This window comes from Psammomys obesus, unplaced genomic scaffold (genome assembly GCF_907164565.1).
Source record: "Psammomys obesus unplaced genomic scaffold, mPsaObe1.curated_primary_1811, whole genome shotgun sequence".
Taxonomy (NCBI): Eukaryota; Metazoa; Chordata; class Mammalia; order Rodentia; family Muridae; genus Psammomys; species Psammomys obesus.
The window spans coordinates 61,759,994-61,772,153 of NW_026585644.1; the positions used below are offsets into that span (position 1 = coordinate 61,759,994).

Consider the following 12,160-nt stretch of genomic DNA (forward strand, 5'->3'; position numbering starts at 1 on the left):
TTGATGATTATTAATATTAATTATTGATTTCCCACATTATACATGCTTTTTAGTCATATCTTATGTCCGTTCATCTCTGTTGGTCCTCTGTTCTCAGATCTCTCTTTTTAACCTCCTTCTCACTCACTTCCTTTTCCTCCAGCCCAGGACGTCCCAACCTCTTCTCTCCATTGCTCAGAATTGGCTGGTTGTTTTATTGGCAATAAACATCACGATGCAATGTCTGGATTGAAACCAGATAGTAGGGGAGAGAAATCAGCATGTGAATGAACAAGGGGAAATTGTATACATTCCAAAGAACATTATACCAAGTAGCCAGCTATTTTTTTCTTTTGAAGACAAGGACTCCTGGTGTAGTCCAAGCTGACCCTGATGTCATAGTCTTGACTTCACATCCTGAGTGCTAGTCTCACAGTCCCTGTCAGCATTTGTAATTCACTATGCTTTTTGTTCCTATTTATTTATTTATTTGGTTTTTTTTTTTTTTTTTTGACAGGGTTTTTCTGTGTAGCCTTGGCTGTCCTAGAACTCACACTGTAGACCAGGCTGGTCTTAAACTCACAGAGATCCTCCTGCCTCTGTGCTGGGATTAAAAGCGTGTACCACCACTGGCTGTTTCCTTTACTTTTTAAGCGATTTTGGAGATTAAGTTTAGAGTGACACTCATGTTGAGTAAATGTTTTATCAAGGTCACATTGCCAACTCTCCCTTAAACTTTTTAAAATTGAGATTTATTTCACATTTCACAAAATCCACCCTTTAAGGTATACAATTCATGGTTTCAGCAAATCTGAAAGGCTATAAAATTGTCATCATTATCTAGCTCCAGAATATTCTATCTGACTTTAAGGGACTTTGTAGCTGTGGACTTCTTGGACTGTTCCACACAGAGCCAAGTGTTCCATCACCATGCTCAGGAAACTGAGACAGAGAAAGACAGCTTTTCTCCTTTCTTTCTTTCTTTCTTTCTTTCTTTCTTTCTTTCTTTCTTTCCTTTTTATGTTTTGAAACAGGATCTCACTATGTAGCCCTGACTGTCCTAGAGCTCTCTATATAGACCAAGTTGGCCTTGAACTCACAGAGTTCTTCCTGCCTCTGCCTGAGAGTGCTAGGATTAAAAACATGAGTCCCTACCAGCTTAAAGAAAGACTTCTTGCTCATGGCCAGGCAAAAGGATACCAAATCTTTCAGGATGATGTGAAGTTCAAGATTTGTTGCAGCAGCTACCTTTACATCTGTCATTTCAGACAAGGAGCTAGCAGAGAGCCTGAAGCAGTCCCTTCCCCCTGGCTTGGCAATGAAGAAATTTAAATGAACAGACATCCTCCTCTGGACTGGACTGTATTAAAATCCCCAAGCAAAACAAACAAACAAACAAGGATTCTGCAGTCATCAGTTCCTGTCACCTCTATGCAACAATAAATCTAGAGTCTAGTTTCTGTGACTGTGCTTCGCCTTGATGTGTGTATCTCATTGGAGTCACACTGTTACAAACAGGTATCTGGGATTTGGGATTCTGTGCTGTATCTGGACAGAAACCTTGGAAAGGCTCAGAGCCAGTTCTGGTGCTGGTGGATCACACATTGGACTTTTACACTCAGAGCCAGAAGTCTATGTCTCAAGCTTTCAAAGCCATGCAAGGAGGAAATTTACTGCTCTCAGCTTTTAGTGACAGCATCAGGTGGCTGGAGTTTCAGTGCCTAAGCTTTGGGTATTGGGACAATTGGCTCCATATCCTTGTCAATTAGCTCAAACTGGGGCTTTTCAGTCTTTGCGCTTTGAGCTCCCACCTTTAGCTAATCCCTTTCTTGATGCTCAGTTGCCCTTTGTTACTTTTGCCTTCTCTCAGTGTTTTTGTCTTGTTTTTAAATTGGTGTCTCATTCTGTAACTGTGGCTATCCTGGAACTCAATGTGTAGGCAAGGCTGGCCTCAGACTCACAGAGATCCTCTTGCTAAGTGCTGAGATTACACGAGTTGGTCACCAAATTGGCTCCTTGCAGTATCTATTCTCGGTCATCTCTAGAATTCTTTGGTGCCAACCTGGAATTGTTCTTTTTTGGGAGATTGGGCAGGATCTCATATAACACAGGCTGGCCTTGAGCTGACTATATATCCAAAGATGACCTGGAACTCCTGACCCTCCTGCCTCCATCTTTCAACTGCTTAGTGAGCTAGCTAGTTTTATAGTTCTGAGACTTCCGTGTAGAGACCCTAGCTCTTGGTAGCTCTCTGTAACTCAGCTACTTTCTCAGTGTCAACATTGTTATCACCACCAGAACTGGAAGCCAGAGTCCAGTGTGTTCTCTGTGCTCTGCCGGATCAGTTCATGATGAAGACCATGAACCCAAAGAGACCATCTGAAAGCCTGCTGAGGCTCCTGTTGCCACACTGGGGTGGAGGCAGCAAACAGGTGAGAGTCCTCCTAGACTAAACTGGAAATAGTGGAAAGCAGCCTGCTATGGAGGCGCACGGCGTACAGCCCTGAGAGGGCATGACGCGTTTGTGTGTGGATTCTCACCCACCCACTGCAAGCCCTGACATGCACGGGCTTCTGCACCGGTTACAAGTCAGGTTCACCAATTAATCCTAAACTGGGAGCTCTACCAATCGCAGACATTTTTGCCGAATCACAGGGGGAGTGCGCCACCTTTTGTCATAAGTGAAAATAGCTGCAGGTGTAAGGGGGGAGGGGCCATCTAAAGTACTTCACCATCTGTAGTGAGATCTGGTGCCCTCTTCTGACGTGCAGGTGTACATTGCAGGCAGAACATTGTAGTCATAATAAATCTGTCTATCTATCTATCTATCTATCTATCTATCTATCTATCTATCTATCTATCTATCTATCTATCTGAGTTATCTTTGCTAGGTGGGAGTCCTCAGGGGCCTCAGGCTGTCTGTGAAGGCGCTGTTAGGACAGTCAGGCTGGTCTCCAAGAGGGGCTACTTAGTCACAGCTCCCTGCTCAAGGGTCCAATAGCTGCCGATCTAGCAGCTTAGCTCACTTAAGGGGAAAGTAGACATTAAAGGGCATTTACAATAAAGACATAACATTAACTTTTTAAATACACACTCTTACTATGAAATCTTGGCTGGCCTGGAACTCACTCTGTAGATCAGGCTGGCCTTGAACTCACAGACATTTGTGCCCTTTTGCTTTCCAGGTGCTGGATTAAAGCTTTGAGCCACCACACACTCCTCTATTCATTGTCATGGCTGCATTACACATGCTGTGTAGGCATGCCACATTTTGTTTATCATTAGATGACAGATGTTTTGGCGGCTTCTATTTTTTTTAAGCTGTTATGAATGTGTAGCTGCCAACAGTTGTGCACAAGTTTTGTGTGAACATGTTTTCAGTTCTCTATAAGCACCCTGTAATGGAGATGCCGAGTCATGTGTTGAATCTAAGTTTAATTTAACTTCCTTAGCAGTTGTTTTATTTTGGATTTAATTCCTGACTAGATAGTTAATATTTTAATATTTTCTAGCCAGGTATGTTGGCACACTATAATCTTGGTGCTCAAGAGGTAGAGGCAGAAAGATCATGAGTTCAAGGTCATCCTCAGCTACATAGTAAGATGGAGACTAGCTTGACTACATAAGAGCTTGTCCCACAACAACATCAACAACAGCAAAAAATAAAAAACAAAACAAAACAAAAAAAAACCCTATAAGGTCTGGGTGAAGCTGTTAGCAGACATTTACTTAACACAGACACACACACAAAGCCCTGAGTTTGATCCCTGGAAGTCCAGAAACCGGGCATGGTGGTCCATGCCTGTAGTCCTAGCACTGGGGAGGCGAAGGCAAAAGAATTAGATGTTCAAGGTCATCCTTGGCTATGTGGCAAAACTGAAGCCAGCCTGAGACCCTTTTGCAAAAACAGCAAAAACAAAAATCACTCTAAGTATTTTTTGTGACTGAGTATTGTCTTAGTTTGTTCTTTTCATTTTGAGGCACTAGAAAAGGAAGTCCTGCCTTTAATCTTCTACTACATCTTGGTATCTCAGTATATTATCAACATAAGGCTTTAGTCATATGTTGAAAAGAGATTTCCTTTATCTGATTCATCAGTTGTTTATTATAACACACACCATATGAACCATAATGTCTTCGCTACAGTTCCGTGCACCAGGCTTGGGAGGAACTCGGCCAGAGAGACACCCACCATGCCAGCATGAGGTTTGATTCCCCAGCACCCACACTAAAAATTCTGGACAAGTTTGTAACTACTTGTTACGATTATAGGGCTGTGAGGGCCGAACAGAAGAGTCTAGCCAACCAGTGAGCTTTAGACTCAGCTCCTGCCTCAAAACATGATGCTGAGTGATGTAGGAAGATACTGTATGCCACACACCTCTTACACGTGCAAGCCCGCCCACTTGTGCACAAGCATGTCCATAAACACACACACACATTCTGTTTAATAAGTACCACTTTCCTTCCTTTATTTTCCTTTCTGTTTTTTTTTCTTTTTTTCTTTCTTCCTTTTCTGTTTTTTGTTTGTTGTTTGTTTATTTGTTTGAGACAGGGTTTCTCTGTGTACCCTGGCTGTCCTGGAACTCATTCTGTAGGCCAGGCTGGCCTCAAACTCAGAGATTCATCTCCTCTGCCATCTCTGTGCTGGGATTAAAGGTGTACACCACCACCATTGGCAAGCACCAGTTTTTAAAATCAAAACCTTAATCTGTAATTGTACATCTTTGCCTACCTCTTTCTTCTCATTCTTTATTTTTTGCCCTTTATCTAGTCTTTCGCCTTAGTCTTACACTAAAATTTGAAACTACAAAGATACTTGATTTTCTTAAATCAGTACAGATATGATCTTATATCTCCTTTTCTTATTTATCTTTTTTAATTTGACTTCTCTTCTTTTTCTTCATTTTTATTGCTTTATTTTTCTTTTGAGACAGGGCCTCACTATGTATCCTTCTGGCCTTGATATTTTTTTTCATTTTACATTTTTTTTTGTGTGTGTGTATGTGTGCTTCCTCTAACCATAGCGTACATAGAAGCTGGAGGATGACCTTCGAGAGTCAGTTCACCGTGTGGATCCTGAGGATCAAACTCAGGCCATCAGGCTTGGTGGTTAATACCCTTAAGCTGAAAGCATAGGTGATTTTTGTTTGTTTAGCTTCATTTGTTTCTTGGTGGTACTGAGAACTGAACCTGGAACCTTGCGTACAATCGCTCTGCCTCTCAGCTGCATCTCCAGGCTGAACTTGCGGTTCTCCTCCTGAATGCTAGGATAACAACAATGTGCCGCCTCACCTGGCTTAAGTTTGTCTTTTGCAGGCAGAAAATTATAGGAGCTACTCAAAATATTACTGGAAATACTTTTTATAAAAGAGTTAATCATTCATTTAATGTTCTCTCTGAGAGACATTTTTACTACCTACACTTTTACTGTACTTTGTTCTCTCTGGTAAGTTATATAATTTCTACTGCCAACATTTTTTTGTTTAAACACATTTATAAAATAGCCTCATCTAACTTGTACACATTTTCCATGCCAGTATCAAATATCTTAAAAATAAACATTATTGCTGGGCTGTATGAAGTGTCAGAACCCTTGTCTAGCATATGTGGTTCAGTCTATGACACAGGAAAAAAAAAATATATATATATATATATATATATATATATATGAAGACAGAGGGTGTGTATGCATGCACACACGTCTATGAGGTTAACCCCAGCACTTGGGAGGTAGGAGGATCATGGATTAAAGTACAGTCTAGGATTCATAGCAAGACTCTGCTTTGAAGACAAACAAAAAACAAAACAATTGGGCTGGCAGTTTTCAAGTTGGTTCCCTACTAAGGGGAACAGGGGCTGTCTCTGACATGAACTCAGTGGCTGGCTCTTTGATCACCTCCCCCTGGGGGTGGGGGGAACAGCCTTACCAGGCCACCGAGGAAGACAATGCAGCCAGTCCTGATGAGACCTGATAGGCTAGGGTCAGAGAGAAGGGGAGGAGGACCTCCCCTATGGACTCGGGGAGAGGCATGGGAGGAGAAGAAGGAGGGAGTGCAGGATTGGGAAGGGACAAGGGTGGTGGCTTAGTGAATAAATTGTAATAAAATTTTTCAAAATTGAACTGGAGAGATGGTCTTCAAAGAGAACCAGAGTTCAGATCCTGGACCCAGGTCAGGCGGCTCCTAACCGCCTGTAACTACAACTCTAAAGAGACCTGATGCCTTTGTCCTCTTTGTCCTCGTAGGGCAACTTCACTCACCTGTGCACTCACTCACCTGTGCACCCACTCACCTGTGCACCCACTCACCTGTGCACTCACTCACCTGTGCACTCACTCACCTGTGCACTCACTCACCTGTGCACTCACTCACCTGTGCACCCACTCATATACACAACGAAGAAATAAAAGAAATCCTTTTAAAAAACCAAAAATAAAATAATAAATTGTTTATTGCTAAAAGGTGATTGGGAGAACTGAAAAGACAAGAGAAGATCCTGGGCTCTGGTGGGAGTGGAAGATGCAGGAAGCAACTGCAGCTCTCCAAACTCAGTCTCTATGCTTCCAAGAAGAGATTCCCCAAAAAGCCCAGGCCGCTGAGGATGCTGGAAGACTGGTGTCTAAGCCTTAGGAGGTGGCAGCTGGCTAGGGAGGCTTCCCAGTGCAGAGAGAATAGCAACCTGTAGCCAGGTCTATTACTGGAGCCAAAAGTTGATACCAGAAGGGAATCGTCCAGGAGCACTGACAGGAGCAGATAGCAAAAAGGTGTGAGGAAACTCCTCCCTAAAGGGGAGACCTGTGCAGTTTGCACAGTAGCAGGGAGCAGAGCAAAGAAGGCTTTTGCAGGTCAGAGAAAATGGCTTCACAACCAACCTCATCCATCCCTGGCTACTTTGTATCCAATCCAGCCTCTTTTTGTTGAGCTTCCTGACCAGAACAAATCTACTTTCCCTTGTGAGAAGCCACAGCTTTCCTCTTCACAAACAAACCATTCTCATTCCCTTCCCAGGAGGAAAACACACTGTATTTATCAGTGATAACACAGTATCCCTCCCTGGAAAAGTGATAAAACAAACAAAAAGGACTATCTCCAGGTCTGGGTGGAAAGAGATCCAGGATTAGGGTTAGGGTTAGGGTTAGGGTTAGGGTTAGGGTTAGGGTTAGGGTTAGGGTTAGGGTTGGGCCCAGGGTTTGGTTTAGGGTTAGGATTAGGGTTAGATTTAGGGTAAGGGTTAGGGGTTTGGGTTAGGGGTAGTGTTAGGTTTAGACCCAGGATTAGGGTTAGGGATAGGGTTAGAGTTAGGGTTAGGATTAGACCCAAGGTTAGAGTTAGGGTTAGGCCAAGATTTAGGGTTAGGGTTAGGATGAGGTGCAGGGTTAAGGTTGGGTTAGGGTTTGGGTTAGGATTAGGTTTAGGGGTTAGAATTAGGGTCAGTGTTAGAATTAGGGTTAAGGTAAGGGTTAGGTTTAGGGTTAGTGTTAGGGTTAGGGACAGGGTTAGGGTTGGGGTTAGAGTTAGGGTTAAGTTTAAAGTTAGGTTTAGGTCCACAGTTACAGTTAGGTTTATGGTTAGGATGAAGCCAAGGATTAGGGTAAGGGTTATGGTTAGGGTTAGAGTTAGGGTTAGGGTTCCGGTTAGGGTAATGATTACACCCAAGGTTAGGACTAGGGTTAGAATTAGGCTTAGGGTTAGGCACAAGGTTAGGTTTAGGTTTAGGGTTAGTTTTAGGTTTATGGTTAGGATGAGTCCCAGGATGAGGGTTAGGGTTATGGTTAGTGTTAGAATTAGTGTTAGGTTTAGATTTAGGGTTATAGGGTTAAGGTTAGGGTTAGGCCCTGGGTTAGGTTTAGGGTTTAGGGTAACGGTCATTGTCAGGGGCATGGTTAAGGTTTGGTCCATGGTTAGGGTTATAATTAGGTTTAGTGTTATTTTTAGGATTAATCCCAGGATTAAATTTAGAGTTAGGTTTAGGCCCAAGGTTAGGGTTGAGGTTAGAGTTAGGGTTACAGTTAGGCCAAGGGTTAGAGTAAGGCAAAGAGTTAAGCTTAGGGTGAAACCCAAGGTTAGAATTAGGGTTAGGATTAGGCCCAGATTTACGGTTAGGGTTAGAGTTAGTTCCAGAATTAGGGTTAGTGTTAGGGTTAGGGTTAGGCCCAGGGTTAGAGTAAGGCAAAGGGTTATAGGGTTAAACCCAGGGTTAGGGTTAGTGTCGGGGTCAAGGTCAGGGTCAGGTTTAGGGTTTGGCCCAGGGTTAGATTTATGATTAGGATTAGGGTTACTGTTAGGGTTAAACCCCGGATTAAGTTTAGGTTTAAGCCCAGGGTTTGGTTTAGGGATAGGGTTAGGACAGGGTCTGGGTCAGGGTCAGGTTTAAGGTTTGGTTCAGGGTTAGGGTTAGATTTATAATTAGGATTTGGGTTAAGTCCAGGGTTAGAGTTAAGCCCAGGATTGAGTTTAGGGTTAGAGTTAGATTTAGGCCCAGGTTTAGGGTTAGTGTCAGGATTAAGGTCAGGGTCAGGGTCAGATTTAGGGTTTGGCCCAGAGTCAGGGTTAGGTTTATGGTTAGGGTTAGAATTACTGTTAAGGTTAAACCCAGGATTAAGTTTAGGTTTAAGCCCAAGGTTAGGGATAGGGTAAGGACAGGGTCTAGGTCAGAGTCAGGGCCAGGTTTAGGGTTAGGTTTTAAGGTTAGGGTTTGGAATAGGGTTAGGGTTAGGGTTTGTGTTAGGGTTAAGGTTTGTATTAGGTTTAGGGTTAGACCCAAGATTAGTGTTAAGTTTAGGGTTAGGGTTAGGTTAGGTTGAGGGTTAGGGTTTGAGTTAGGGTTAGGGTTAGGGTTAGGACCAGAATTAGGGATAAGGTTAGGGTTAGGATTAGGGTTATGGGGTGGTTAAGGGCTAGGGGTTAGGTTTAGGGTTTGGGTTAGTGTTAGGATTAGATCCAAGGTTAGGGTTAGGCCCAAGGTTAGGTTTAGGATAAGAGTTAGGGTTAATGTTACTGTTAGTGTTAAGCCCAGCATTAATTTTAGGGTTATGTTTAGGGTTAGTGTCAGAGTTAGAATGTTAGGTTTATTGTTAGGGTTAAGGTAAGCCCAAAGTTAGGGTTAAGGTTAGGATTAGGGTTAGGCCCAGGTTAGTGTTAGGTTTAGGATTAGGGTTAGAGTTAGGCCCAGAGTTTGGATTAGGGTTAGGGTTAGTTTTAGGGATAGGGTTAGGGTTAGTTTTAGGGTTAGGGTTAGGGTTAGGATTTGAACAAAGGATAGAAGAGCACAGAACTGTGCCTGAAGCAAAGGTGAGAAGAGCACAGAACAGTGTTACCAAGCAAAGAAAACAGAAGAGCAGAAGACAGTGTTACTGAGTTTAAGTAAGTGTTTGGGACTGAGTTGTGTTTCCCCCTGATTCATATTGAAATTCTGGGTCCCAGAAGTTTGAAGATGTAGCTCAGGAGATAGTGGGTTGTTTAAGAAGCATGAAGCTCTGGGTTCAATCCCGGTACCACATAAAGCAGGTATGGTCTGAGCCCAGTGCTGAGGAGGTAGAGGCAAGAAGATCAGGAAGGCGAGGTCAAGGTCATACCTGCCTACAAAGCAAATTTTAAGGCTGGGCTAAATAAGACTCTGACTAAAACAAACATGCACACGTGCAAGCGTGAGCAAATGCATGCACAAACTCACACACATTGCACACGCAATTCTGTGTGTCTGTCCTCCTGTCTTTCTGCCCCAGCTATCATCTGCAAGGGAAGGTAACTTTTCTTTTTCGAACCCAGGGGTAGGGGAGACACTGAAGAGAAACATAGAGCATCAGGCACAATGGTCCGGGGAGCCAAGAGCAGAGACAAGCACTTGGACCCAGCACTCATCCAACACTTGGAAAAGCAGGACAGAGATGACAGAACTCTGCAAAGCTGATTGATGATGGGCACTATTAGAGGTATCTCTTAACAGAGGAAGAGGTCTTATCACCTTGGGCAGAGAGTCACATTCGACAAAGGAATTGAGTTCACATTATTCTGGACACTAGCTACACGGTGCATGTAGGACAATAAGATAGACACACAGAATTATATGTGCAAGGGAACATGTATTTGTGAATGTACATGTGTGTGCATGTGTTTTTTAGATGGGGTCTTATTTAGCCCAATCTTAAAATTTGCTTTGTAGGCAGGTATGACTTTGACCTTGTCTTCCTGATCTTCCTGCCTCTACCTCTCTAACATTGGACTCATACCCTACCTGCTTTATGTGGTATCAGGGATTGAACCCAGAGCTTCATGCTTCCTAGACAACCCTCTATCTCCTCAGCTACATCCTCTGCTACTGGGACCCAGAATTTCAATATGAATCTGGGGGCAACACAACTTAGTCCCTAACACTTACTTAAACTCCTGTGAAGCCAGTGTCCAGAATAATGTGAACTCAAGTCATCTGACAAATGTGACTCTCTGCCCAAGGTAATGTGACCTCTTCCTATGTTAAGAGATGCCTCTATGATTGCCAATCATCAGTCAGCTTTGCGGAGTTCTGCCATCTCTGTCCTGCTTTTCCAGGCCTTGGATGAGTACTGGGCATGAGTGCTTGTCTCTGCTCTTAGCTCCCCAGATCATTGTACCAGATGCTCTTTCTCTCCAGTTCCGTTCCTGACCAAGGTACGTGACCCCCAAGCTAACCATTCTGGGAAACACTTGTTAACCATTACAAAGTGAGTCTGTGGGAAGAACATGGCTTCCCCAACCATGCAGAATCCTCAGGATGATAAGCTGTATGATTTTCATATGCATTGAGAGTTTTGGTTTTTTTAAAAACCCAGTTCTATTATATGAGTGTTTTTGTTTAACCCCAGGTGTTGGCTAAAAGGCTGCTTCAAAGCAGGTGATTATGGCTTGCCTCCTGCTCTAGGGGGCTGGATGGGAGGAGGAGGAGACTGCTGCTCCCCTACTTCTTACTGCTACTACTGTGGTTTTCCAAGTGGTTCTGAGCAAAGAAATAAAGAATTCAGATATCCTGTTGGTGAAGATCAACCCTGTTCCAGTTAACAGGGAGTAGTTTGAAGAGGTCTACACCCACTTACCCCTTTAACCTTCTTTCTCTCCTACCTAGTATTGGGTGGTTGGAAGGCATAAGGGTTGAAAGGGTTGAAAAGAACCCAAATAAAATAGCTTAAAAAATACGCCTACAATCATATGGTTCTGTGGTTAGCATAATCACCTACCTACAGGAACATTACTTTCTCATCCCTAAAATACATATAACGTATCTCTCCTATCCTTATGGTGGGCATGCTTACTCACATATTGGAAAACACTACTCCAGCAAGGAGAAATCATTGGTGCAACCTTGTATGGTGGTTTGAATGAGAATGACCCCCTTAGACTCATATACACTTGCATGCTTAGTCCCGAGTTGGTGAATGGTTTGGAAAGGATTAGGAAGTATGGATGATTCATGTCACTGGGAGTGGACCCTGAGGTTTCAAAAGCCCAGGCCAGGTCGAGTGTCTCTCTGCTTGCTGTCTGTGAATCAGGATGTAGTCCTCATCTACTCCTCCACCATCATGCCTGCCACTGTGCTGCATGCTCCTGACCATGATGAGCATGGACTCAGCCTCTGAAAGTGTAAACAGTCTCCTTAAATGCTTCCCTTCATAAGAGTCACCTTGGTCATTGTGTCTTTTCACAGTAATAGAACCCTAAGACACCTTGTTTCCTTTTCAGTGTTGGAGACTAAACCCAGGCCTTGTACATACAAGGCTAACATTCCACTGAGCCAGACCCCTAACCCCTCATCTTATTACACAAACTAAATCAATGTGTTGAAAACAGTTACCTTCTCTGAGAAACAATCTCCCCTGGGCTACATGCCTCCTCTAGTCCATCTGAGCTCACTCCATCAAAATCAAAATCCTGATCATAGCACATTAACAAACCCATATTACCAAATTAAAACATGGTCTTTTAAACTTAATTTACTTATTTTGTTCTGTTTTTGTAGAGGCAAAAATACAAAAACAAGAAATGAAATTAAAATCCCCTACTTTGTATTAATCACACCCTGACTGCTAGGATCACAGATGCAAAGACTCATGATTCTTCATACAAACATCAGAGCCTGACTCCTGGTAACCTAAGAATAAACCTAACCCTAACCCTAACCCTAACCCTAACCCTAACCCTAACCCTAA

At 43.1% G+C, this 12,160-nt stretch overlaps 1 pseudogene; it reads left to right on the plus strand.

Moving 5' to 3' along the window:
- The first annotated feature begins 214 nt into the window (after nt 1-214).
- Nucleotides 215-1,315, plus strand: LOC129687816 (60S ribosomal protein L38-like; annotated as a pseudogene).
- The last annotated feature ends 10,845 nt before the right edge of the window (nt 1,316-12,160 follow it).